This window comes from Ovis canadensis, chromosome 6 (assembly GCF_042477335.2).
Source record: "Ovis canadensis isolate MfBH-ARS-UI-01 breed Bighorn chromosome 6, ARS-UI_OviCan_v2, whole genome shotgun sequence".
In the NCBI taxonomy this organism is placed as follows: domain Eukaryota; kingdom Metazoa; phylum Chordata; class Mammalia; order Artiodactyla; family Bovidae; genus Ovis; species Ovis canadensis.
Window position 1 is genome coordinate 46,066,460 of NC_091250.1, and position 25,391 is coordinate 46,091,850.

A 25,391-nucleotide genomic window follows, 5' to 3' on the forward strand; every position below is an offset into this window, starting at 1 on the left:
TTTCCTTGATAATAGTGTCTTCTAAGTCATATGACTAACTTCTGTGAAATTCAATTTTTAGAAGATAAAATGTAGAAAACAACGCAATAGCTAGATTTTTACTAAGAAGCATTTCATGTCTTCATTTTTATTTCTACAGAAAAATAACTTGAGCTATTAAAAACAATGACAAAGTAAAAACTAATGGTACTATATTCTCAAATACTAATTGAGACCGATATTTCACATTTGACAACAAATCCCAAACAGAATGAACGAGTTACATCCAAACAGTTCAAACTACATAAACAGTAGCATAAGCTATTTATTAGGTATATGAGAAGAGGTTGTAATGACACATGCCTTTTTAAAATAAAACACAAGTGAAAGAAAGGAAAACCAACAAACCAAAGAAACTATACAGTACCAAAATATCAATAAAATGCACATATATACTATATGCTATGAAAAATGTCATCATTTAGCACAAAATATGCTTAAGTCCTCCAAAAAAAAACAATCCACAGAAGATAAAAATGTACACAAATAGTAAAAGTGTTTGACATAATTGTTCATACTGAGAATCAAAAGCACTCAGAAAAAAACTGAGTGAAACAGTAATAACCTTACAAAACATCAGCCACTATGTTCTTCTGATACATATCATCTGACTTAATCCTTACAATGGCCACAGTAGGCAGGCTATGGCATTATCCACACTTTACAGTCCAGTAAAGCCAGTGCTTAAGAACAGTAAGTACCCTTCCCAAGATCACACATCTAGTTAAGGTGATTCTGGGATTTAGATGCAGACAGCCTAACCCCAACACCCATGTTCTTTATCATGTGAAAGTGAAAGTCACTCAGTTGCATCTGACTCTTTGCGACCTCATGGACTATACAGTCCATGGAATTCTCCAGGCCAGAATATTGGACTGGGTAGCCTTTCCCTTCTCCAGCAGATCTTCCCAACCCAGGAATCAAACCGGGGTCTCCTGCATTGCAGGCGGATTCTCAACCAACTGAACTATGAGGGAAGCCCCTCAAATGAGCAAAAATAAGATTTTTACTAATAGTTTAATATCTATTTATCAATATTACCAATAACCACTAAATTATCAAAACAAAAATTACCACTATTGACGATACATCATTAATAGGAGGATATGTTGCACAGCTTTGAAAGAAACTTAGGAAAATGTTTCCAAAGCATACATTCCTTTTCCTCATAATTCTACTTTTAGGTCTATAATCCCAGGAAGTGAAATAAAGGAGAATTATTTGCTGGAAAATATGCATAATTCCCAATATCATATAACACTATTTATAGTTATAGTAGTCTAAATATCCATCAGAAGTATAACCAAATAAATTTTATTACATTAAAATGTATAATCATTATGACCATATTACAACATGGAAAATGACAGAAAGGTACATTAAATATGCAAGAGAACATGTCTAAGAGGGACTAAGAAAGAAATAAAAATGCCTCATTAATTTGTAGTAGAGTTCACACTAATTTTTTTTAATTTAGTTTCCCATTAATATTGTTATTTTGTGCAATAAATATACTCTGTGCAGAAAATGTTTAAAAGTATACAGTACAACAATATATGCAATGTATCCACTATAAATTTTTACATATACTAACCATTTAATCAATAGCAAATAATAATATCTAACACTTATGCCCTTACTATATGTCCTATCTAAGGACTTTATATGTACTAATACCTTTAATCCTCACAACAATCCAATCTTACAGTTGCATTATCTCTAGCTTACTAATAAGGAAAACAGGGGATAAGGATGGTAAGTAACTTGCCTAAGTTCAGCCAGCTAATAAATTGCAAAATCAGGATGTATTTCAGGGCCCACACTCTTTTAAGAGTTCCACTCTGGCATTCACTGTGTGACCCTGTCAAAAACTCTTATTACTGGAAAGCAGAATAAGGTCGTAGGTAAACAATTGGTAAGCATAATGTTTACATATGGCAGTAACATGCTGTGTTTCTAGGAAAGCTTATTTTCTGAGCCCAAATTAAAGAAAAACCATCTCTGAAGTTCTCCTTTACTGAATCCTGGATTTATAAAAATGAGAATATGGTTTTTTTTAAAAGAATTTTAATATGAATAGAAAAGGAAAAAGTCCCTGAGAAATATATCCTTATAGAGACAATCTATTTTCCTCTTGTCATTGCAACATATCCCAATTCATTTTAAGTGTTAAATAAACTCCAGTACTTTGGTCACCTCATGCGAAGTGTTGACTCATTGAAAAAGACTCTGATGCTGGGAAAGACTGGGGGCAGGAGGAGAAGGGGACGACACAGGATGAGATGGCTGGATGGCATCACTGACTCAATGGATGTGAGTCTGAGTGAACTCCGGGAGTTGGTGATGGACAGGGAGGCCTGGCGTGCTGCGATCCACAGGGTCACAAAAAGTCGGACACGACTGAGTGACTGAACTGAACTGATTTATAAACAGATGATATTTGGGTTATTTAAAACCAGTTTTAAATTAACTCTATTTTTCATCCAAACACCATCCTGGCATACTCAAAATTCTACTCTGACCTTTAGACTTTCAGGGTAGTGTATCTGGCAACTACCTCCTTGGCCTTTTTCATCTGTGTATCGTGTAGACAGAGCAACTTTGTGATGCTCAAACTAGACTCTGGGTTCTTGTTTTCCCTATTTTGACAATGCTAACCCCATTCTTCCAGTTGTACAGGCAAAAACCTTCGGTGTCATCCTTGACTCCTCTCTCACACCGCATATGCCATTGGTCAGCATATACAGCCTAAGTATGACCATTCCTCACCATCTCTACCACTATCACTCCAGTCCAAGCCAGCATTTTCTCTCGTAACTGGATTGTTGAGGTGGCCTCCTCACCGCCTCCATCCTGGCCCACTACAGTCTGCCCTCAACATAACAGCCAATGCTACCCTTTGAAAACGTCAGCCAGATGATGTCACATCTGTACTCAAAACTCTCTACCTCATTTAATTCAGGGAAAATCCCAGAATCCCAACAGCAGCCTACAAGGCTACAGCAAGAAGGCCTCCATCTCCCTCTCAGACCCAGTCTCCTCCCCTCTGTCCTACTCTTCCAGCCACACTGCCATCCTGGTGTTCCTCACATACAGGTCTCCCAGTTTCCTTCCTCCATCTGAGCACTGGCTGTTCCCTCTACTTGGAAACCCTTTCCCTCAGAATCCATGTAGCTTGTTTCCTCATAACCTTCAGGTCTCTCCTCATATGCTGCCTTCTGAGTGCCCTCCCTGATCACTAGTTGTTAATAACAGACCTTTCCATGGTTGCCAAACCCTTCCTCTGTTTTATTTTTCTCCATAGGTGTTATGAACACCTGCCACTGTGTGTAGATTTTCTTATTCATTTTATATATTATCTGTCTCCTTTAAGAGAATATTCAACTCCACAATGGCAGGAGATTTACAGTTCATCTTCATAAACTAGATCATCTCTGAGCACATGTAGGTATTCTGTAAATAACTGTGTAATTAACCAGTTTGCTACTAAAATTAGAACAATGGTTAAAATCCTTATATGAGATGAAGTAAGGAAGAAGCCATAAGTAAAACATCAATTATTTTCATAACAAGAAGCAATAAAGGTTGTCTTCATCTTCCTGTACTTTGTTAATTTTTGTTTTTCTGTATTTGACATATAATGCAAAATCCAAAAACTATATTTAAAATAAATGTATTAAGAAGGAAAGAAATCTTAAAAATTAGGGCAGAAATAAATGCAAAAGAAACAAAAGAGACCATAGCAAAAATCAACAAAGTCAAAAGCTGGTTCTTTGAAAGGATAAATAAAATTGACAAACCACTAGCCAGACTCATCAAGAAGCAAAGAGAGAAAAATCAAATCAATAAAATTAGAAATGAAAATGGAGAGATCACAACAGACAACACAGAAATACAAAGGATCATAAGAGACTACTATCAGCAGTTGTATGCCAATAAAATGGACAACGTGGAAGAAATGGACAAATTCTTAGAAAAGTACAATTTTCCAAAACTGAATCAGGAAGAAATAGAAAATCTTAACAGACCCATCACAAGCACGGAAATTGAAACTGTAATCAGAAATCTTTCAGCAAACACAAGCCCAGGTCCAGACGGCTTCACAGCTGAATTCTACCAAAAATTTCGAGAAGAGCTAACACCTAACCTCCTCAAACTCTTCCAGAAAATTGCAGAGGAAGGGAAACTTCCAAACTCATTCTATGAGGCCACCATCACCCTAATACCAAAACCTGACAAAGATGCCACAAAAAAAGAAAACTACAGGCCAATATCACTGATGAACATAGATGCAAAAATCCTTAACAAAATTCTAGCAATCAGAATCCAACAACACATTAAAAAGACCATACACCATGACCAAGTGGGCTTTATCCCAGGGATGCAAGGATTCTTCAATATCCGCAAATCAATCAATGTAATTCACCACATTAACAAATTGAAAAATAAAAACCATATGGTTATCTCAATAGATGCAGAGAAGGCCTTTGACAAAATTCAACATCCATTTATGATAAAAACTCTCCAGAAAGCAGGAATAGAAGGAACATACCTCAACATAATAAAAGCTATCTATGACAAACCCACAGCAAACATTATCCTCAATGGTGAAAAATTGAAAGCATTTCCCCTAAAGTCAGGAACAAGACAAGGGTGCCCACTTTCACGGCTACTATTCAGCACAGTTCTGGAAGTTTTGGCCATAGCAATCAGAGCAGAAAAAGAAATAAAAGGAATCCAAATTGGAAAAGAAGAAGTAAAACTCTCACTGTTTGCAGATGACATGATCCTCTACATGGAAAACCCTAAAGACTCCACAAGAAAATTACTAGAGCTAATCAATGAATACAGTAAAGTTGCAGGATATAAAATCAACACACAGAAATCCCTTGCATTCCTATACACGAATAATGAGAAAGTAGAAAAAGGAATTAAGGAAACAATTCCATTCACCATTGCAACGAAAAGAATAAAATACTTAGGAATATATCTACCCAAAGAAACTAAAGACCTATATATAGAAAACTATAAAACACTGATGAAAGAAATCAAAGAGGACACTAATAGATGGAGAAATATACCATGTTCATGGATCGGGAGAATATATATAGTGAAAATGAGTATACTACCCAAAGCAATTTACAAATTCAATGCAATCCCTATCAAGCTACCAGCCACATTTTTCACAGAACTAGAACAAATAATTTCAAGATTTGTATGGAAATACAAAAAACCTTGAATAGCCAAAGCAATCTTGAAAAAGAAGAATGGAACTGGAGGAATCAACTTGCCTGACTTCAGGCTCTACTACAAAGCCACAGTCATCAAGACAGTATGGTACTGGCACAAAGACAGACATATAGATCAATGGAACAAAATAGAAAGCCCAGAGATAAATCCACACACATATGGACACCTTATCTTTGACAAAGGAGGCAAGAATATACAATGGAGTAAAGACAATCTCTTTAACAAGTGGTGCTGGGAAAACTGGTCAACCACTTGTAAAAGAATGAAACTAGATCACTTTCTAACACCGCACACAAAAATAAACTCAAAATGGATTAAAGATCTAAATGTAAGATCAGAAACTATAAAACTCCTAGAGGAGAACATAGGCAAAACACTCTCCGACATAAATCACAGCAGGATCCTCTATGATCCACCTCCCAGAATTCTGGAAATAAAAGCAAAAATAAACAAATGGGATCTAATTAAAATTAAAAGCTTCTGCACAACAAAGGAAAATATAAGCAAGGTGAAAAGACAGCCTTCTGAATGGGAGAAAATAATAGCAAATGAAGCAACTGACAAACAACTAAACTAAAAAATATACAACCAACTTATGCAGCTCAATTCCAGAAAAATAAACGACCCAATCCAAAAATGGGCCAAAGAACTAAATAGACATTTCTCCAAAGAAGACATACAGATGGCTAACAAACACATGAAAAGATGCTCAACATCACTCATTATTAGAGAAATGCAAATCAAAACCACAATGAGGTACCACTTCACACCAGTCAGAATGGCTGCGATCCAAAAATCTGCAAGCAATAAATGCTGGAGAGGGTGTGGAGAAAAGGGAACCCTCCTACACTGTTGGTGGGAATGCAAACTAGTACAGCCACTGTGGAGAACAGTGTGGAGATTCCTTAAAAAATTGCAAATAGAACTACCTTATGACCCAGCAATCCCACTGCTGGGCATACACACCAAGCAAATCAGAATTGAAAGAGACACATGTACCCCAGTGTTCATCGCAGCACTGTTTATAATAGCTAGGACATGGAAACAAACCTAGATGTCCATCAGGAGATGAATGGATAAGAAAGCTGTGGTACATATACACAATGGAGTATTACTCAGCGGTTAAAAAGAATTCATTTGAATCAGTTCTGATGAGATGGATGAAACTGGAGCCGATTATACAGAGTGAAGTAAGCCAGAAAGAAAAACACCAATACAGTATACTAACACATATATATGGAATTTAGAAAGATGGCAATGACGACCCTGTATGCAAGACAGGAAAAAAGACACAGATGTGTATAACGGACTTTTGGACTCAGAGGGAGAGGGAGAGGGTGGGATGATTTGGGAGAATGGCATTCTAACATGTATACTATCATGTAAGAATTGAATCGCCAGTCTATGTCTGACGTAGGGTGCAGCACGCTTGGGGCTGGTGCATGGGGATGACCCAGAGAGACGTTATGGGGAGGGAGGTGGGAGGGGGGTTCATGTTTGGGAACGCATGTAAGAATTAAAGATTTTAAAATTTAAAAAATAAAAAAATAAAAAATAATAATAAAAAAATAAATGTATTAAAGTTTGGGTCAAAGATACTACTCAATTTTACTTATTATTATCTTTGCAATTTCTCATGACAAACCGAAAAACCACTTTTAGAAACTGATGAAAAACTTTGGGCAATTCTACTTGTGGACTCTCTCCCCTAACCATTTTGGGCTCTCCACTCCCAGAGACTGCCCTCATTCTCTCTCAGCTTCCTCTGGTCTTTTTAACATTAACACATTATTTACATAGCTAACAGGGTTATCATTCTAAAATACAGCTTGTATCATTGTCCATATTGAAAACTCAGAGACCTATCTGGTGCCTATGGAAAAAAGTAAAAAGCCTCAGTGTGCTCTGAAAAGCCAGTCCAGTCTACTGGGAAGGGCATACAACCCACATTTACTCCCTAACCTGCCAAACTCCCAGCCTTTGAAAACTAATTCCAGGATCCAAATCATGTCATGAATTGTCCAAACCTTCATTACTCTGCCTGTGCTTTTCTTTGCCCTGAATACTCTAAAGCCCTTCTATCTTAGGTAAATAACAATTGACTATTAAAACAAGGGCAAGATGATATGTCATCATTATGAAAGCATCAGAAACTCTCCTCAAAAATAGGTCTCTTTCTCCTTCACCATTTCCTCTAACAGAATAGATTACGTGTTGAGTTCATAGATTAAGAGCTTCTCTCCTCAACCTGACTTTAAATTCTAGACAACTAGGGAACAAATGCGTGCCCATGACACAATACACAGCTGGTACCCAGTGCATGTTTAATGAATGAGAATATAAAACAATATCCTTTGCCAAGCAGACCAAGTAAACTGGAAGAAAAAAGCTTTAAATGTCCTCTAGATCTTGTTTATGTCATTTCTACAACATAAATTTTTGAACTATAAAAGTTAAATATTTTCAAGATTTCAAACTGCACAAGGACTTTATGAGAACCCTTTACATCACAAAACCTATAAATTCTATGGAAAAAATAAATTTCCACATCTCCGAATATAGTAAAATTATGTTTATATGGAAACACTGGCACCAAATTTCAGTAGAAAACTTTTTTTGGCACTCATTCACAGGGAGCAATAAATCATTTCCTTCTGCAAATGAATGTTATTGTGGGTGGGCCTTTTATACAGAGAAAATATTTGGATTCAAAGGTTCCCTCCCTGGCACTGGAGAAATCTGTCATGACCAAGGTATCGAAGCTTAGCAGTTCTTAAACTTAGGAATTTTGTACTCAAACATTCAGTTAGCTTTGATTTTTTAAAAGAGCCATTAATTCTTCTAATGATCAGGCTAGATTGGAATATAACAGCCCTATTGGAGTCATGTGATTAATGAAAAGAAACAGTGATGAAAGAAGAGTGTATTGCAGTTGATTATCTATGGTCTAGCACATGGCTAGACTACACTCCTAGTTCCTGGAAGGTAGGTGAGGAGCCGTGAGTTAGGCAGGTGAGTTCTAGCCAATGGGATGTGAGCACAGCCACTAACGGATGCAGCACCTCTACTCCTGGCCCACGGAACCTCCAGTGTGCAATTTCCCTGGTCTCTCCCCTCAGCCTGAAGCACGTAAGCACCATGGAGGCCACACATGGGAAACGGTGGAGCCATAAAATAAGGTCAGCCTGGGTCCTTAAATCACTAATCAAAGAACCATCTGCTAGTCAGGAAATCTGTTCTGAACGTAACATGAAGAAATAAATTTGTTCTTTCTAATAGCTGAGCACTATACATTTTGAGCTATCATCATTATGCAACAATAAGCATTATCATAACTAAATACATTCATTGAGTCTGAAAATCAGCCATTTGAGAACTTTGATAAGTATTCAATTACCTTCATTATGCTACCTTTTTCTCATTTCATAAGGAAACATGTAAACATCTGATTTTCCTTGTAACCAGTAAATTTTCTACCCAGTCTTCCTAACACTATGCTATGGACTATTTTAAAAGAATTTTATGTACATATTTATGTATTAGATACAAATAATTAAAATATTTGATCCATGATATATATAAAGATACAAATATATATAATTTACATGTTAAATACAGTTTATAAGCTGAATATATTATACATTATATACAATACATATAATAAAGATATCTGATCCCTGTTTGAAAGAATCATGCCAAATTAACCCAATTAGCATCAGTTAACCACCCAACTATGTGCCTGACACTGAGGAAGCCACTCAAGACACAAGGGTGAAAAAACAACACAATACACCCCAGAAATGTATACTTGGCATGTTTATCCTGACCACTTGTAATCGACAGCTTCAAGAAAAACAGTCTAGGTTTTATCTTTATAGTAGAAGAGATTTAGATATGAAGTATATTTTATTTATTGTAAAAAAACAGACTTAAGACTTTTTAAATTAAAAATCAAATTGCACTTGGTTTGTCTCTGTAATGAAATGTTTGATGTAGTCTTGCATACCAATCTTGTTAGATTCCTGACCTTGGCACAACAATACAATTTGCTGCCTATTTCCATTTAGAGACCAAATTTATACCTTCTCCTGCTGCACTGAATTTCTAATCCTAGAAGATGACTAGATACTACTAGAGTAGATACCTACTCAGGATACTACTAGATACCACTAGTATCTAGTAGATACTTTTATTCCCTGGAACAAAAGGACCTATTCAACTCTAGAAGGAACAAAATGACCTATTTGACTAGGGTGAGTATTTGTTTATATGCTTACTTACAGTGTTACCAAGTTAATATAGTACCCATTAAAGAACCCTGGAGTGGCACTTAGGCATCTGAGACAAAGATGATCTGGACAATGACCACTGACCATTTTATCTTCAAAGAGCACCAACTCTAACACAGCTGTGTCTGATGGCAAGGCTGTATACCTCAGCTACACATTTCCACTACTCATACCTTCTCCCTGACCCCTTCCATCAATCGGTGTGGGAGTTATTCTGAAGGATTCCTGGTTTATTATTAAAAGTAGAGGATTTGTTTTCTAGTCAACAGATACTCTCAAGTGGTAATTTAACTGTCAATGAAAAATAATGAATGGTGTTGCAAATACCAAAAAAAAAAAAAAAAGAATATGGTATTCATTAAAGATAGAATATGCCCCAAAAGTGTTGAACACACTGTAGCAGGTCTTCAACACAAAACAATAAAAATACTTTGGTTTGGAAGCAAATAAACACAAACATATACATAATAAAGGAATTTGACTCAAAAAGCCATGTACCTTGAATTGATAGCAACAGCCTGCATAATTCTCTCTCCTTATTTCTTGAGAGTTTCGTTTTATAGCACAAATGCAGAAAAAAAAACAAAACTGTGCCATTTGGACCTTAGTCCATTGCCAACTTGTTTTAGAGGCAAAAAAGCTGTAAATTCACAGGTTCTTCTGTGCCTGCATACAAGTGCAAAACAACTTAAAGGTGGCACTGATACACCTTCACTGACACACGTACTTCCTTCAAGAGGCAGGTTCTAAGGGAAAATAACAGGAACCACCTGTGTTCCTCCTTTCCCCATGGGCGAACACGTGGCTGTACTTAGGCCTCAAATCTCAGATACTAGCAGAGACCACATGGATATTTAGCTTGATGCAAAAGTTTTTTACCTACAGTAGAAAGCTGCCTGGTATTCTTGAGTCCTTCAGATGGTTGGCCTCTGTTTCTGAAGAGTAAAACAAATGTGTTTTAGAAAGAGAAGAAAAAAATTATTCATGCAAAGTATTGCTTCTCTTTTCTTCAAGTTGGCAGGGAGGGACTGTATAGTGTATGCAAAAGGGAGGGGGGAAAATCAATGGAAAGAAGCATTAAATGAGACTAGTAATTGAGAAGAAAACAGCTGTACTAGGTACCTTTTGCTTATACTGACTTATTATCAGCATGACCTTTGGAGAGTTCAAAGTAAATTCACCTGAAGATATATCATCCAGAGTTTATACAAAATAAAAGAACTAATATTCTGTACCTTTATCAGGGTAACTTCATTTCAAGTGAGCCTGTGCAAGTTTTGTTGTTGTTTCAATTATAATGGTGTACAGTGAAGTGAAAGTGAAGTCGCTCAGTCATGTCCGACTCTTTGCGACCCCATGGACTGTAACCTATCAGGCTCCTCTGTCCATGGGATTTTCCAGGCAATAGCACTGGAGTGGATTGCCATTTCCTTCTCCAGCGGATCTTCCTGACCCAGGGATCAAACCCAGGTCTCTCGCATTGTAGACAGACGCTTTACCGTCTGAGCCACCAGGGAAGTCCATATAATGGTGTAAAGGAGGTGAAATTAAAGTGTATTCAATGAGGACAATTTTATATGATGTCCTACCTACAAATAATACTCAAGCAATAAAACTACTGAAGGAGGCAAAAGACCTGAGCTTCAAAAACTGTAAGATGCTAATGAAAGAAACTGAAAATAACTCAAACAGATGGAAAGATATACCATGTTCTTAGACAGGAAGACTCAGCGTTGTTAAAGGGACCATACTATCCTCAGCAATCTACAGAATCAATGCAATCCCTGTCAAAATACCAAGGACATTTTTCATAGAACTAGAACAAAGACATTTAAAATTCACATGTAAACACAAAAGTCCCCCAAATAGCCAAAACAATCCTGAAAAAGAAAAACAGAACTGGAGGAATCATATCCACTGACTTCAGACTATACTACAAAGCCACAGTTATCACAACAAAATGGCACTGGAACAAAAACAGACACAGATCAATGAAATAGGACAGAAAGCCCAGAAAGAGACCCACATACCTACGGTCAATCAATCAACAACAAGGGAGTCAAGAACACACACTGAAGAAAAGAGATTCTTTAATATTTGGTGCTGGGAATACTGGCTAGCTACAGGTGAAAGAACAAAATTAGAACATTCCTCGACACCATATGCAAAATAAACTTAAGATGGACTGAAGATCCAAATATAAGATCTGAAACCATGAAACTCCTGGAAGAGAGCACAGAACACTAAAACAGCTCTATTTATTTTTGTTCCTCTTGTAAATCAAATAAACAAATGAGACCTAATCACACTTAAAAGCTCTTGCATAGCAAAGATAACCACCAACAAAATGAAAAGACAACCAACTGAAAAGGAAAAAAAAAATTGCAAATGGTACGACCGAAGGGTGATATCAAAAAACTCATGCAATTCAGTATCAAAAAAATAAATGACCCAATCAAAAAATGGGCAGAAGACCTGAATAGACATTTTTTTTCCCAAAGATAACATATGGATGGCAAACAGGCACCTGAAAAGAAGCTTAACATGCCTAATAGAGAAATGCAAATCAAAACCATAATGAGATATTACACCTGTCAAAATGACTATCATGAAAGTGCTACAAATAATAAATGTTGGGTAGCTCAGATAGTAAAGAATCCGCCTGCAGTATGGGAGACCTGGGTTTGACCCTGGGTTGGGAAGATCCCCTGGAGAAGGGAAAGGCTATGCACTCCAGTATTCTGACCTGAAGAATTACATGGACAGAGGAGCTGGCAGACTACAGGCCATGGGATCGAAAGAGCCAGACAAAACTGAGAGATCTTTACACACACACACACACTCCAACCACAGTATAATTTTTCCAAATACAATGTTGGTATGAATGCGAATTGGCACAGCCAGCATGGAAAACAGAAATGACATTTCCTAAGAAAACTAAAAATAGAACTACAATATGATCCAGCAATTCCACTCCTGGGTATACCCAGAAAAAAATGAAAACACTAATTCAAAACGATAATGCACCCCAATATTCACAGGAACACTATTTACAATATCTAAGATCTGAGAGAAACCCTAGTGTCCCTCACCAGATCAAAGGATAAAGAAGATGTGATACATGTATACAGTGTGGAATATTACTCGGTCATAAAAGAATGAGTTACAGATGGAATGAAGTTGCTAATCCATTGAATTTTTCTTTATATATTTTATTGAAGTACAGTTGACCAACAATATTTCCCATGCCCAGCAAGGTGATTCCATTATACATATGTTCATGTATTATTTTTGAGGTTAGTTTCCATTATAGATTATTACAAGATATTGATTATAGTTCCCTGTGCTACACAGTAAAAACCTTTGTTGTTTGCTACATATCTATTTTCTTAAATTAGAAATCTAGCATTCTACTCGAGGTCAGGAAGCAACAGTTAGCACTGGACATGGAACAACAGACTGGTTCCAAATAGGAAAAGGAGTACGTCAAGGCTATATATTGTCACCCTGCTTATTCAACTTATATGCAGAGTACATCATGAGAAACGCTGGGCTGGAAGAAGCACAAGCTGGAATCAAGATTGCCGGGAGAAATATCAATCACCTCAGATATGCAGATGACACCACCCTTATGGCAGAAAGTGAAGAGGAACTAAAAAGCCTCTTGATGAAAGTGAAAGTGGAGAGTGAAAAAGTTGGCTTAAAGCTCAACATTCAGAAAATGAAGATCATGGCATCTGGTTCCATCACTTCATGGCAAATAGAAGGGGAAACAGTGGAAACAGTGTCAGACTTTATTTTGGGGGGCTCCAAAATCACTGCAGATGGTGACTGCAGCCAGGAAATTAAAAGACGCTTACTCCTTGGAAGGAAACTTATGACCAACCTAGATAACATATTAAAAAGCAGAGACATTACTTTGCCAACAAAGGTCCATCTAATCAAGGCTGTGGTTTTTCCAGCAGTCATATATGGATGTGTAAGTTGTTCTGTGAAGAAACCTGAGCACCAAAGAATTGATGCTTTTGAACTGTGGTGTCGGAGAAGACTCTTGAGAGTCCCTTGGACTGCAAGGAGATCCAACCAGTCCATTCTAAAGGAAATCAGTCCTGGGTGTTCTTTGGAAGGACTAATGCTAAAGCTGAAACTCCAATATTTTGGTCACATCATGCGAAGAGTTGACTCATTGGAAAAGACTCTGATGCTAGGAGGGATTGGAGGCAGGAGGAGAAGGGGACGACAAAGGATGGGATGGCTGGAAGCCATCACCGACTCGATGGATAAGAGTTTGGGTGAACTCTGGGAGTTGGTGATGGATAGGGAGGCCTGGTGTGCTTCAGTTCATGGGGTCGCAAAGAGTTGGACATGACTGAGCGACTGAACTGAACTGATTCATATTAAATCAACAAGTGGAATCAAAATGTCATAAATTTCCTTAGGCAAAATTTCGTAAGTTTTCTAAAATATATATATTATACATACTATTTATATTCAGTTCAGTCGCCAAGTTGTGTCCAACTCTTTGCGACCCCATGAACCACAGCACGCCAGGCTTCCCAGTCCATCACCAACTCCCAGAGTCCACCCAAATCCATGTCCATCGAGTCAGTGATGCCATCCAACCATCTCATCCTCTGTTGTCCCCTTCTCCTCCTGCCCTCAATCTTTCCCAGCATCAGGGTGTTTTCCAATGAGTTAGCTCTTCGCATGAGGTGGCCAAAGTATTGGAGCTTCAGCCTTAACATGAGTCCTTCCAATGAACACCCAGGACTAATCTCCTTTAGGATGGACTGGTTGGATCTCCTTGCAGTCCAAGGGACTCTCAAGAGTCTTCTCCAAAACCACAGTTCAAAAGCATCAGTTCTTCAGTGCTCAGCTTTCTTTATAGTCCAACTCTCACATCCATACATGCTGCTGCTGCTAAGTCGCTTCAGTCGTGTCCGACTCTGTGCAACCCCATAGACGGCAGCCCACCAGGCTCCCCCATCCCTGGGATTCTCTAGGCAAGAACACTGGAGTGGGTTGCCATTTCCTTCTCCACTCACATCCATATATGACCACTGGAAAAACCATTGCCTTGACTAGATGGACCTTTGCTGGCAAAGTAATGTCTCTGCTTTTGAATATGCTATCTAGGTTGCTCATAACTTTCCTTCCAAGGAGTAACCGTCTTTTAATTTACTGGCTGTAATCACCATCTGCAGTGATTTTGGAGCCCAAAAAACTAAAGTCTGACACTGTTTCCGCTGTTTCCCCATGTATCTGCCATGAAGTGATGGGACCGGATGCCATGACCTTAGTTTTCTGAGTGCTGAGCTTTAAGGCAACTTTTTCACTCTCCTCTTTCACTCTCCTCAAGAGGCTCTTTAGTTCCTCTTCACTTTTTCCCATAAGGGTGGTGTCATCTGCATATCTGAGGTGATTGATATTTCTCCCAGCAATCCTGATTCCAGCTTGTGCTTCTTCCAGCCCAGCGTTTCTCATGATGTACTCTGCATATAAGTTAAATAAGCAGGGTGACAATATATAGCCTTGACGTACTCCTTTTCCTATTTGGAACCAATCTGTTGTTCCATGTCTAGTTCTAACTGTTGCTTCCTGACTTGCATATAGGTTTCTCAAGAGGCAGGTCAGGTGGTCTGGTATTCCCATCTCTTTCAGAATTTTCCACAGTTTATTGTGATCCACACAGTCAAAGGCTTTGGCCTAGTCAATAAAGCAGAAATAGATGTTTTTCTGGAACTCTTTTGCTTTTTTCATGATCCAGCGGATGTTGGCAATTTGATTTCTGGTTCCTCTGCCTTTTCTAAAACCAGCTTGAACATCTGGAAGTTAACGGCTCACGTACTGCTGAAGCCAGTCTTGGAGAATTTTGAGCATTACTTTACTAGCGTGCGAGATGAGAGCAACTGTGGGGTAGTTTGAGCATATATATATATATATACACATATATATATATACACATATATATATATACACACACACACAAAAGTTTTTCCACTACATTTAGTAAAAACTTGAGAAAGAACATAGAAAAAAAAAAAAGAAGAGATGGAGAAACTGGAAAACAAACTAAATGAAATGAGAGCACTGAATATGAAGCAGAAAAAGTGAAACAGACTAGATAAAAGTAAAAGATCATCACCCAGTTTATTTGTTTATAAACATGGCTGCTCATTAGAAACACGTCTGGAGTTTTGGAGGAAAAAAGCAATAGCTGGGCATTTGTATTTTTCAAAATATTCAAAGATAATTCTGACATGCATCTGGATTTTAAAAAGTGATTACAGGTTTTCCTAGTAAATGGTAGTTTTGATTATAGAGAATTCTATTATTTTTCTGTTGGCCAATCATGATACAATGGTATTAAGTGAGTAACAGTTACTAATCACAATAGAAAAAAAATGTTTATCAGTTTCACAATCAATAGCCAGACCAAAAATAAAAGAAAATGCCAACTGCAAGCCATAATGAGAACATGACTAACATAACAATATAAAATAACTACATATAATCTGGAGGGTCAAGCAGAGTGATATGGTAAGTGGAAGTGCATATAAGCACATGTTTTCATCCGCCCACCCAGTCTATGTCTTTTGGTTGCTGCATTTAATCCATTGACATTTAAGGTAATTATCTATATGTATGGGACTTCCCTGGTGGCTATGAGCCTATTACTATTTTCTTAATTCTTTTGGGTTTATTTCCCATGGGTCTTTTCCTTCTCTTGTGTTTCCTGCCTAGAGAAATTCCTTTAGCTTTTGTTGTAAAGCTGGTTTGGTGGTGATAAATTCCCTTCACCTTTGCTTGCCTGGAAAACTTTATTTCTCCATGAAATATGACTGAGAGTCTTGCCCCTTTTGTTATACAAAATAGCATAGTTACATGTTCCAGGAATTAGCACATGGACATCTTTGAGAGATCATTATTCTGCCTACCCCCCAAAATTAGTCTTTCTCTTCTTATTTTCAGAAATTGAAGGCAGTTGTTATTCATTTAGTGATAGTTTTAAAAATCTCTATTGTCTGTCCCTTAAGTATCAAACCTATATACTATTTACTAAAATAAAAAATTATTACATACCTCTATTGTCATCTGAAAAATTTTCAGAATTATATCCTAAATGATCCAAAATGATCTGAAATTAATATTATAAATGACCAGTAATTATAATTTTCTAAATAATATAAGCTACTTTATACTGAAGTTTAATGAGAAAACTTTAATGTAAGTTAGCTATCCTTTCTAACACAGTTTTACTTTAAAAATGGATAATCTTTGCAAAACTCAACGTTTTCATTTAGTATGAAGTCAGTAGTCTTAAACTATATTCCTGAGAGTGATTCTAATACTTTGTTTTAAAATAAATACAACTTGACCCTTGAAAAATGCATGGATACCTGGCACTAACCCTTCCTGCAGTTGCAACATTTCATATAACTTTATAGTTGGCCCTCCATATCCAAGGTTCTGAAACAGCAGATTCAACCAAGTGCAGATCATGAAGTATATATTCAGTGAAAGGAATCTGGATGTAAATGAACCTGTGTAGTTCAAACCATTGTTGCTGAAGGGTCAACTGTATATGAACTTTGTGTCAACTGTTTTGCTGATGATTAGATATTGTATGTGCTTATTTGGACTCTTATTACATAGATGATTGAGGTTGCTGTTTTAATTATTAAAATATATTTTATTTTCCTGAATATCATGTCATATACATGATAAGTGAAATAAGCCTAGAGATAAGACAGATTTTTGGGGAACCATCAGAAACTAATCAATGTAAGCAAGAGAGGCTTCAATGGAGAAGCAGAGACAAATAGTTCAACAGGCTACACTGGATAATTTTTTAATAAAAGTCAATTTAAAAAATCTTCAAGTGTATATATATATATGTATTTAAATATGTGTTTACTATGAACACCAATATTGCAAAATATTTTCCTAATTTCTGTTGTCATCAAGGATGAAAAACTTTGTGTTGTCAGGGATGAAAATTAATAAACTATTATCCAGGCAACAAAAAAAGAAGAATGAAATTCTGCCATTTGCAACAACATGAATGGACCGAGAAAATATTACACGTAGTGAAATACGTCATAAAAAGCCAAATACTGTTCAGTATCACTTACATGTGGAATCTAAAAAAGAAAACAAGAGGAATGTATTTAGCAAAATAGAAAGAGATTCACAAATACAGGAAACAAACTCCTTACCAGTGGGGAGACAGAAAGAAAGAGTGGCAAAACAAGAGTATGGGACTAAGAAATACAGACCACCATGTATAAAATAAATAAGCAACAGTGATCTATTGTACAGCACAGGAAATTATACTATTTTGTAATAACTTAATGAAGCATAATGTATAAAATACTGAATCACTAACCTATACAACTGAAATTAATATGTTGTAAATTAACTATATTTCAATTTAAAAATTTTAACTAAAATACTAAAAAGATACTAGTTGTTTTCCTCGTGTAATAGCACCATAATTTTTCTAGTTTCTGTAAATTCCAAATTGGTAATATAATACCTGTCTAGCAGAGAAGGCAATGGCACCCCACTCCAGTACTCTTGCCTGGAAAATCCCATGGACGGAGGAGCCTGGTAGGCTGCAGTCCATGGGGTCGCTAAGAGTCGGACACGACTGAGCGACTTCACTTTCACTTTTCACTTTCATGCATTGGAGAAGGAAATGGCAACCCGCTCCAGTGTTCTTGCCTGGAAAATCCAAGGGACGGGGAAGCTTGGTGGGCTGCCATCTATGGGGTCGCACAGAGTCGGACACGACTGAAGCGACTTAGCAGCAGCAGCAGCAAAGAAAACGCAAAACCTTTATACTAGCAGTAGGAACAAATAGGTTCATTTAGTTTTAGAGATGGTACAAAGTAACAATCACAAATAACTACAAGGTATTGTAAGTGTTGAGACACTGTTGCTATAAAAAATATTTGTTTCCTTTATCAGCTCAAATGCTGGAGCATTATAAACCCAAGTTCCATTAAATACAATGCTGGAGCCATACTGAATTGACTTCCTATTCTCCACAGATTACAAAACACCATTTTATTCTCTCTAGTCACAATATCTCAGGTATGGCAGACAACGTTCATGGGATGTGCTCTCAGCAAATCTCACTCCTTGAAGTTAAATTAAATCATTCTTAATTACCTAAGTGTGACTCATTTCCTGTGCTAATTGATTTACAACCAAAAGCACATTCACAATCTCTCTACTGGATTCTCATCTCCTCCCTTTCGCTATCCCTACTTCCCTCCCTCTCTCTTTGGAGTCCTAAGAAATAAAACACAGGCAATGATAACAACATAGCAATGAAAACAACATACCGAATTTTTTACATCAAGTCTCATTCTTTTACTATATATGACTTTCATTATAATATATAATTTGTAATACACAGATAACCAGCAACTAATAATTATTTTTCATCATAATAATGTTTTTATTAAAAAACATCAATTGCTAATAATGTAAAATTTGGCATGTAGAAATGAAGTTGCCAGATTTAGACAATAAAAATATAAGATACTCCAATTAAATTAGAATTTCAAACAAACATGACTACTTTAGTATAAGCATGCCCCGTAAAATATTGGGACAAATTCACAGTAAAACTTTATTTACTGTTTATCTGAGATTCAAGTTTAACTGGATATTCTATATTTTAACTGGCAGCCCTAGAAATAATGAAGAAAATATTAAAGCGTTAGAAGCATAATTAACTCAGTTATTTACATTTTGACATGCAATAGAGTAAAAGAATATGAGAAGGGGAAAGTATAGAAGGAAATACTAGTTTCTGGTGCAATAACCTCTGCATGAACTGCGCTGAGCAGTTGGCATATCAGATGATCTATGTCATCCTCATTCAAACCCTGTAAGACAGGTACTACCCCCCATTGAGCTACTGAAGAAACAGTCTCTGTGAGCTTAGTAACTAGTTTATAAGATCCAGCAGCGAACTGCTACAAACAATGGGGTATACAGTCAAAGTGAATGACTGAGCCAACTAATGATTTCTCTTCCAATGCCCAGTTATGATGGAGAATATTAACTCTGGACCTGACATATAGAAACTCACTATCAGCAGTGACTGAAATCACTGAATATTATTAAGAGAGTCATGATTCAGCCTGCATTTAAGTTGTACGTATACTCCCTTAAGATCGACTTGGCACAATATGGAAAATACCCCATTTAGACAATAAGAGGTTGGTTTTCTTGAATAAAGCTGAAGTGAACTACATGTAGAAGTCACCTCAGAAAATACAGTTATTGCTATACCCAGGCAATAAAAATATCCGATGAATGTACTGTATAAAAATTGAGTGTTAAAACTTAATTATATGGAAAATCTTTTCTTGCACTATTATTGGCTACAATTTTCCAGATCTATATTTATTCACTCACTCATTTTCTTCATGCACTCATGTATATAAACTTTTCAGCTGCTACCATGTGTTAAGATATGGAGATCTGAACATAAAGAACAAAAGTTAAGGACAAAATTTAACAGATGCAGTCATTCCCAGGGCATTTTAGGTTAAGAGCCAAGGTTTTGCCAGAATCTACATCTATTACATCCACACTCTTTTCCCAGTTTCCACATTATTCCCCAGAGTAATTCTCCTACCCCCATCAATGCAATATAATTATTCTGTGACTTTTCTATTTAAAACCATTTCAACTTCTGGGAACAATAATGTAAGTATGATTTATAACTACACTATAAATTCATTCCATTGTGACTTGTGAATACAAATTACCCCAACTGGTGAACAAAAGCCTTCAGCAATAAAGCTGTAGCTTTCATTTATCATCAATCAAAAAATACTCTTATTTTCAAAATAAATTAAAAGTTGAGGCTGTTTCACCACATATTTATAAGCCCTGTAAATATACTTCCTTTCAGGGAGTAAAATATATACAGACAAGGTGGGATTTAACATCCATGATGAGCATCTGATTAAAGATCTCTAAAGGAGTCAGATTCCTTGAGTTTTGGTATATTGTTTTAGCCAAAAGCAAAGTTACCTAAAATGTTAAATCATCATTCAGCTTACCAAAAGCAAATTTATATTTTTGTGCTCACTACAGAGTCTTAAAATTGTTATTTAACTTCTCTGAGCCTCATTTCTCTGCTTTGATATATGGTATACAGAGGCACCAATTTAGTTTCTTCCAGCTCCAAAATTCTTCATGTCTTTAATTCTGTATCCTGTTAGCAAGCACAGAATCTTCTTCATTTTGTAGATTTAGAAGAACTCTAAAATAAGCACTATAAGTTGGTATATTACTTCAGACAAATGTACATCTTGGCTATTTCTATCCATAATAAATTCTAGAATTATGTAAACATAAATATTATTAGTATTATACTCATCTGCAGGAAACTGATGCAGAAGCTGTCCCAAATGAATTTGCTTGCCTGCAGCCAAATAAAACAATTTCAGGGTCTCACATTTAAACAAAAGAGAAAACAATTAATAACTGGCTCTAACAAAAGGCTCCCTGCTTAGGCATAAGTATTATGAAGTAGCTTCCACATCACATGAACTACTTTACAAAAAAAAATCTGTACCAAAACAAATTATTTCTACCTGAAGTTCAGTTCAAAGCAAATACTAGGCGAACAGGTTTAAAATACAGGTTTACTTCAAAAAAATCCATTCATTAGAGGTTCAGTAACGGTCCTTGGCAAGAAAAAGCATCACATAGCAAGTTGTGTGAACAGCCATTCAAATCTGATTTCTCTTTAGTTTTAGACTCTAACTGGCAAGGCCATGAACATGCCCTGTATTTAGGTCAACCAGGGCCAAAATCTGTTTTCCACCAAGAATCAGTAGGTATTTAAGAACTTTTTAAAAGCCTCATGACCAAAATATAACAGATACTTTTTTTATGAAGGACTTTTCAGAACCTTTAATACACCAGTATTTGTTGATTCTCTTAAGAGTCAGATATCATATCTGGACATATATCCCTTTTGCAAGGAATCATCTTACACATGCTATTAACTAAGCCTATAGGACAGAGCCTGGAAAAATCTAGTTCAAAGAACCTGGGTCAGTTTCCAGAGTCACTTTTTTACCACTTTTAACAAATACTATGAAATGTTAATGTACTTTTTTACCTTTGGCCTTTTTAAACACATTATCTTTCCCAAATCTGCCCCAACCTTACAGCTTGGAGCAATTAAGGCTTATCATGGAATAACTGCAAATACAAGGACCAATACAGAAGAAACTTTCAACTTCTAAGATTCAGAAAATAAGATTTTGCCATGCAACAGTCTTGTAAGTCAAGTTGTTATCTTGAGAGAAGATTGTCCTTCCTTTGCCATCTTTGCTCAGCTAAACTCTAGACTCCTATATAAGGAAGACCTGAGAGGAAGAATACTGCCTGGTTTTGACACTGGAAGAACTGTGGGGGAAAGAAGGGGAGAGAGGCACCGAGATGAGCAGACATGTCAATTCTTTTAGTCCCGACCTGTTCACAAGCTCCTTTCTCCATTTTCATGATACCCCTAAGGACCTGAGTGGAACTATTAAAAGAAACCACAGTGAACTGGCCAGCAGGGAATCATTGAGGCTAAGCTTTCCTGAACTGTGCTAGATTACTCTGTGGTGGTGGTGGTTGTTCAGTAGCTCAGTTGTGTCCAACTCTTTGGGACCCCATGGACTGCAGCACACCAGGCTTCCCTGTCCTTCACCATCTCCCAGTGCTTGCTCAAACTCATGTCCATTGAGTCAGTGATGAATCAGACCAAGAAGCTTCTCAGAGGGAGATCACTGCCACAAATTGAGGTCACTCTGAAACAAGCAAGGTGGACTTCTCAGGACACGACCAAGTGGGTATCATGGTCAGGGTTCCACGGTCCAGCAAAAGCCAAGAAGACTGGAGCCAGCCAGTATGTACCCATGAGAGAATTAAAAAATTTTAGTGGATCATGAGTTTCATCAGTCACAAACATGAGCACTGTAGGTCAATGAGGCATCCAGCAACCTGGCAATGAAGAGAAGTTGCTTCACATATAAAGACAATGGGCAGTGGGCATGAGGCAAGTCCCTCTGCCACACCCACTATCCATTTTGCCATCTTGGAGAAGAGCTAGGAAAAAGGGTGAAATACCTGAGACAAAAGTATCATTACCCAAGGAGATTGTGTAATGATACTTATCACAGAGTCTTCTACTTCTGTCTTGCTCACCTCTTGACAGATCTCCTTGGACAAAAATAATTTTAGGCAAGATAACTGAACTCCTGAGATGACAACGTGCCTTTAAAAGAAACACTGAGGAGTTTCCCCAAACAGCACAGCTTAACCCAGTTCCTGAGCCTCCCAGGTCTCTCCCCGGCCCTGCTGCCAAGGGGAACAGCTCTGTCATAATCATAGGCCAGATCAATGTCGACACAAATGCTGGGGATTCAGCCAGAACCAATGACCTGGAAAAAGCAGGAAGTCAAACATCTAATAAACGCAATGTCTACAGCACCTGTCTCTCACAATTACAGTAGGCAACCACAACATCTACAACCTAATACAAAACATGCCTTGCCTTCAGGGAAGGTGTTCCTCCCAGCTAAAAATAACTTTTCAAAGATTACTCAGTTTGCTGTGGTATATATTCTTTTGTAAAATAGGAAATAAGAGAATCCATAACCAAAATTAAAAAAATTTTTAGACTTACATAAAGTATCTCACACAGTGAAAAGAAAAAAATATATTCCTGAAATCTGAGTCAGTTGTAGTTAACTCTTAATTATCTCAATATATTATTGATCTTTTACTTAATCATAAAGTTCATTTTATCTATTGCTTTGCAGGAGCAAAAATCCAAGAAGGGAAAAAAAACATGGATGTTTTCAAAGTCTACTCTTGTTCTATTGTTTTTCTATTTATATGTAAAAAAATTTTTTAAATCAAATAGTTAAAATTAGCTTTCAGCTTTCCAGCATTGAAAAGAACAGATATAGAGATTTAGTTCAATCCCAGTATGTATTATTAAAGGATCTTGGACAAATTATTTAAATTTTCTGAGTCCCAGGGATTTTTATTATTATTTATAAAATGAGGATAATAATGTCTCCTGAGAAATCTGTATGCGGGTCAAAAGGCAACAGTTAGTGTCTGTGAGGGGACAGTTTCCATTTCACACTGAGGAAACTGAAGTCCAGAGATGAGATAGGACTGGCTTGAGGTCACACAGATGAGGAGCAACAAGGTGACTTCACACCTTCCCCACAGTTGCCCGCGTATATTCCAGAAGAGCACCAGACTCATATTAAGTGCTTAAGTCATTGTCTTACTCACTAAAAGCCCATTTGCTGACCAAAGAAAAGAAGAAAACAACTAAAAGACCTTAAAATAGTTTTGCTTCCCACCACAGGGGAATGTCCAAATAATTCTTCCATGCTCAGTACATCCTAATCTCTGAAATGTCATAAAATAAATCATCACCTATAGAATCTTCCAATATAAACTTTAAAACAAGATCTCACATCTGGATTCAAAAGTTGTTCTTCCGCAAATGACATCTCTGGCTAGAACTGTGTTTGTTGTTGTGTCGTCACTTAATTGTGTCCATCTCATTGTGACCGGGGGCTGCAGTCCACCGGGCTCCTCAGTCCATGGAATTCTCCAGGCAACAATACTGAGATGGGTTGCCATTTCCTTCTCCAGGGGATCTTCCTGACCAGAGATCAAACCGGTGTCTCCTGCATTGGCAGCCAAGTTCTCTACCATTGAGACACCAGGGAAGCCCTTCCTCTCTGGATACTGCTTTCTAAAAGAGCAACATGAGAGAAAAGATTCTCAACACAAAGGTTAATTAATGTTTTAAAAACAGAGGGTAGGAGAGGGAGATGAGAAACCTTCAGTATTTATAGTCCTGAGAACTTAGAGGGTAAATCACACTCTGTAGCTCTTGACCTTCCTCACAGTCAACACCTTAGATTATTAGCACCCTGATTAAACTCTCCGTTCAGCAACTCCAACAGGCAGGTGTCAACAAAAAGTTATCACTTAGGACTGAGGCAGCTAAGCCCACCAAAGGTTGGTCAGTAAGTGAAAACACACGTAAAGGACAGACACTGCTGCCTGGCTCCTGGATTCAGGAATATTTGTGTGGGAGGACTGACACGATGGGATTTGGGGAGTAATAGTGATGTGGTGGATGTATATCCAACAATCAGCTGGTATCAGGAGACTCCCAACTAAGGATGGGGCTTTCCCGGTGGCTCAGCAGTAAAGAACCACCTGCAATTCAGGAAACCCAGGAGCTGCGGGTTTGATCCTTGGATTGGGAAGATTCCCTGGAGGAGAGCATGACAGCCCATTCCAGTATTCTTGCCTGAAAAATCCCATGGACAGAGGAGCGTGGTGGGCTACGGTCCATGAGGTCATAAAGAGCCTGAAGCAACTGAGCACACAACGCAGCACAACTACGGATGAGGAATACTCTAGGCCATGTCAGGCCACTTGTGGCTCTCCTTATACTAAAGCACTCTGAGAGCTGTGGGACAGACTTCACTGGGAATGACAACAGTCCCTTCATACAACTCCCCACAGCCAACTCTGAGTCTTGCTAGAATTGCTTTCTTATTGCAAGGATGCTTGAGTTGAGGACCTCGGAATTACAAATGCTTAACAAAAAAACAGGGAATCAAGCATACAGTATACCGACACTTAGGTTACTAACTGGCAACAGAAAGACTGCTGCTGCTGCTAAGTCGCTTCAGTCGTGTCCGACTCTGTGAGACCTCATAGATGGCAGCCCATCAGGCT

General features: G+C 37.4%; 1 protein-coding gene across 7 annotated transcripts in view; it reads right to left on the reverse strand.

Annotated features, from left to right (window-relative positions):
* Window positions 1-25,391, reverse strand: part of BMPR1B (bone morphogenetic protein receptor type 1B) — a 448,509-nt gene that overhangs the window by 378,360 nt on the left and 44,758 nt on the right. For 2 of the 7 annotated variants that reach the window (XM_069593684.1, XM_069593690.1), the window contains exon 2: window positions 10,462-10,513. The exons of the other annotated variants lie outside the window; for them this stretch is intronic. The gene's annotated coding sequence lies outside the window, so the exon portion shown is untranslated. The remainder of the gene's footprint in view (window positions 1-10,461; window positions 10,514-25,391) is intronic. 7 annotated transcript variants of the gene reach the window in all.